We start from the raw sequence: 4,578 nt of genomic DNA, 5'->3' as shown, positions 1-4,578 counted from the left end.
CCTGCTGAAGAGGGGAGTGAGAGACAGGCTTGGTGGACACCTGGCAGCCAGCCAACTTTAACCCACCACAAGTAGTAATAATAACACCATCTAAAAAAGATCATTTTTCACACAAGTCTGATGAGCAGAGACTTGTCCTCTGCAATAAGAAATGCTTGCAGGGGGAGGGGAAAATACCTCAATGGTGATTTAGTGCACACTTCTCCAGTGAAGGCTTAATTTGCCCACTATGTTGAAAAAATAAAAAATATCTGTGCTCTCAAAAAAATGTATATTTTTATCCCCCTGCTCCTGAAAAAGCTCATGTGTATTTCCTCAGAAAATATTGCACAGAATCTTTGGCTTTGCAATTTCTAGCCTGGACACATAAGCTGGTTAATACACACTGAGTCTGGTCCTAATTAAAGAAAGCTAAAAACATAAAGTCCAGCCCCTAAAAGTGATCCCCAGCTGTGTGTGGGCATTTATCACTAGATGACTCAGAGTTGACTTTATCACACTTTCAAAAGCCTGCTCTGGAATGAACAGTCTGCCCATTTATATGCTGTCACCAGGAAGCAATTTCTTCCAGGTGTTTGACTCATATTTTGTCTCTTCATTCAAAGCTCCCGTTTCTAGGCATACCACCCACATCGATATGAATCTAGGCCAAAATGGAGCTGTGTGGAAGGCTTCCTTATTTCAAGATATTCCTCATATCCCTGAGACAGAACTACTACAAGATTAGGCATATGCTGTGGCCAGCCTAATGCTCAAAGAGCCTGATGCTTCACAGAGTAAGACTGTGCCCACTAATTCTAAGAACAAGAGCAGCAGTTGACATGTAGTCCACTGAAGATACAAAGCTATCTGTCCTCCAGGGTGTGTTGGACTAGTGGTGCCTGAAGCAATCCTAGGTCACAGAGTTTCTATACCATCAACGCCCTCAATGTTTCTCTGTTCCATACTCCACAAAGTAAAATTTTAAAATTACAGCATAGTGGCACCCTATTCCCAGCCTTAGCTCACTGTACACTGTGGTCTGTCCCACCAGGCTGTGCATTCATCATTAATTCATACACATCTGGGAACTTACTAAACCTGGTATGGTTATTTCAAGCATACCATGCACATATATAATAAAATATTAATATCTAAACCCCAAAGAGTACTAAAAGCAATTTACAAATCTAACCTGAACATCTAATTAACATCACCACATTGCCCAATATTTAGTTACATTTTCCTGATCAGTGCATGAATGACCAAGAGGATTCCAGTTTTACACTTACCGTTCTCTTTTCGTAACCTTGATATGAACTTCTTTGGTGGAATAACACCAACTTTCTTCTTCTGAGTAGCAATACTGTGGAAAAGATCTGCCAGGCAAGTCAAGAGATTTTCCTTCTTTTTCTGTTGGGCCTTGTATGATAACACATTTTCCCGAAACGGCCGGCAAAAATACAGTGCCTGCAGCACGGAGTTACAGTAGCAGGTGTTCCCAAACTGCCGTGTAAAATTAAAAACAATCTTAGTCCCTGTGCATCACTATAAAACCAGTTGCTTTGTTCAACTTTTGGCTTGTGTGCTCCTGTCACATACCAGTTGTTTTGCTGTGCAGCTGCTGTAGAAATGTATTTTCAAACCTACCCCTGACACTTCACCAAAAAAAGCTGCAGTGTTGTTCTAAATTAACAAGGACACAAAGCAAAAGTTTCCACTTGCGAGAGATATTTACTGTAGTGGGTCTTGTTAAGCTTGTTTCCATACATAAATATATGCTGTCTAGGCTCTATCTTACTGCTCAGTAGCAGAATGACTAAAGTTTTCAATGGAAAAAAAATTACTAGATCTCCTATTTATACGGAAACATGCAAGGAATTAAACAGTCTTCTCACTCATTCTCTCCATAGATACAAAAGCTCCTCCTAAGAGAGTACCCAATGCAGACTGCTGTACCCAGGCTTGTACATACTTCTATCGCTTCCCCCTCAAGTCTCATAGCTAAAATAGGCTTTTAACTTTATGGAAGTTTAAGTTCTAATCCCTAGAAACATTCATAGACGAGCAAGCTGTTTTCTCCTGGGGAGTAATGAAGCTGTCGTCAACATCTGATACAGTTTTGCAACCCATTTTTGCCTAAAATTGGAATGCGAGCATCACTTTTTCAAAATAAGACAATCCAACATTAGAGCAGGCTTGGGGGAGAAAACAAAACAAAAACAAACACACAAACAAAACCCCAAACAAACAAACCAAAATTCAGGTAACATAAGAGCCATAGTTCTGTATCTGCTTTGCCTACTGAAAATGGTACTTACATTGACCAATCCAAAGTAGTGTTCATTGATTGGAAACTGCTCTGGACCGATATCTTTTTCCAGAGCAGAGGCATTGGTGCCCTATAAAAGAAGAGGGAAGCAATTGTTTAGAATCTTAAGATTCTAAAATAAAGTTATGGAACAATGAAAAAAATTCTCTCTCTGGAATTAATGGAAAATAACATCTCTAAAAAGTTACCTCCTACTCTTTCATAAACCATAGGTTTGTGTATACTGTTAGACAAGTAGAACATAAGTATAAGAAAGTAATGCTAACTAGTTGCTCCTATATCACTCGTTTGCCTTTCCTCCAGGCCAGAGTTTCTTATTTCAGATGCCAGATGGTTTGCCAAATTCTTTCTGGCCTTTAAACTGTCTTGTGAATAGTGAGAAAGAGCAAAAATCAGGATTTACCAAACAAATTATCATTGAAAACCAAACAAATCCATTATGTTCACTAACTGATCTTAATATAAAAACTATACTTTACATAGAAATTTCCAAAGTGCATGCTGTTGAAACACCATCTGCTTTGTAACACCTTTCCAAAATCAGGCCTTGGCTTTTGCAAAAAGAAAACAAAGCACTGTGTGCAGGTTTCCCAATAAAACAGAGTCTAAAATCACTCTTTGGATAAGCTGACATAACTCCTATGGATTTCATTAGGAGTTGTGCCTGCTTATATCAAGGGCAATTTCAGTCTGGTTTATTTTGAAGTCTCCAAAAAGATACCGCTAAATTCACAGAAAAAGAAGAGTAGGAAAACAGGTAAGAAGCACACAGACTTAATATTTCAAAGCAGGATGTATTTCTTACATGGAGAAAAAAAGTGTATAAGGCTATTTAGTAAAGTCAAACCATGCCATGTTGCATATCTATTACATGTTTTGCGTAAGAAATCTCAAGAAGCAGTAGGAATGATGGCAGGAGAAATGACTAGAAATTTTTCCAACCAAAGTATACCAAAAACTGTACATCCAAGCCATGTTTAAACTGGAAAAGATATGCTATTAGCAATGTGTCAAAGGCGATTTAGAACTCAGTTAAAACCAACTATAGAATATACAGAGAACAGGTTAGCCTATTGTGGCTAATCTACAGCAAAAATCAACCATGACTACTTAACATGGTTTTAAGCATGATTGTGCTTGTTCTCACTCCCAGCAAGTCATGTTGGTCCCTTCTGCAGTGAAAAGCTGCACAAACATTTTTAATGCAATCCATTCTCTATAGGTTTATAAAAGCTCTTGTGCTTCAGGTAGGAGAAATATCCTATTGTAGCTGTATCTAATGTAGCTTCACAAAAAACCCAAGAGTGGCAGTGCAGACGCAGAGCCTGAAATGAAGAGAGACCACATAAGTCAATGAACTGGGATCTGGGACTATTAAATAAATTCATAGCATGGCATGGAAACCATAAAGGAGACTGGCTCCTTCTTCAAAGAATACACTAATGAAGGAGAAGGAACAAAGTGATTGCTGTGGCCAGATCTTATGAGAATGAGAACTAGGCCGACGTGAAAACCTCTACTGTTTTACCACTTAATTAAACAATCAGTATTCAGTCCTTATAAAATGGCAATGACATACAGTTGGAGACACAGTCAAGCATGGGTCAGTTCAGCCCAAGCCAAGTTTTCTACCACAGCATTGCTCCAAAAACATCTGGCCATATGACCTATATTTTTTTCTCTTGTTATTTCACTCTAGGTCCTCCAATGGATAAATCTGCCAGTTTTCTTTTCAGCTGAAATTTCTGATAATGTTGCTAAGAGTTTAATTTGTGCTTTGAATCACATGAAACAGATTAAGAAGAATCTCCCCTGTTCCTTTGCACTTTATCATATAAACAAAGTAACAGCGTAGGGGGAAAAACACCAAAAAGACATCAGATAAGATAACTAAATTACATGTAGCAAAATAACTTAAATACAATGATTCTGTGTAGGATAAGAAGTGGAATAAAACTAATATGAAAGATACAGCAGAGGACAGCAAATCAGACTGGACTTTCTAGTGTGATAAAGCTATAAAAAATGGCCCTGGGTTTCTAGAAATATGCATGTGCTTAATTTAAAGTAAATGAGTGCAGTAGTGAAATTAGGGTGTTTCATAAGTCAACTGGAAAACGTCCTAAACAAACAGAAACACAGTATGAATACCCACCAAACAATAAAATGCAAAGTAATAACTAACAAGAAATATCTTGTTCACAATAAAATTAAAAAAATAATAATAGTGAAAACAGAAATTTAACAAATATATAAAGAACAAGTGA

The 4,578-nt window shown here is 37.7% G+C and overlaps 1 protein-coding gene across 1 annotated transcript in view; it reads right to left on the bottom strand.

Moving 5' to 3' along the window:
• The window catches only part of USP46 (ubiquitin specific peptidase 46), a 13,888-nt gene extending 11,495 nt beyond the window's left edge, over positions 1-2,393 (bottom strand). The window contains exons 1-2 of the mRNA XM_010002502.1: positions 2,301-2,393; positions 1,272-1,485 (exon numbers count right to left, since the gene is read on the bottom strand). The gene's annotated coding sequence lies outside the window, so the exon portion shown is untranslated. The remainder of the gene's footprint in view (positions 1-1,271; positions 1,486-2,300) is intronic.
• Between the last annotated feature and the right edge of the window lie 2,185 nt (positions 2,394-4,578).

Source organism: Chaetura pelagica, unplaced genomic scaffold (genome assembly GCF_000747805.2).
Source record: "Chaetura pelagica isolate M959 unplaced genomic scaffold, ChaPel_1.0 scaffold67, whole genome shotgun sequence".
Classification (NCBI taxonomy): Eukaryota; Metazoa; Chordata; class Aves; order Apodiformes; family Apodidae; genus Chaetura; species Chaetura pelagica.
Note: the sequence above shows the minus strand (reverse complement) of the source record. Positions and strands in the feature narration are given on the sequence as shown.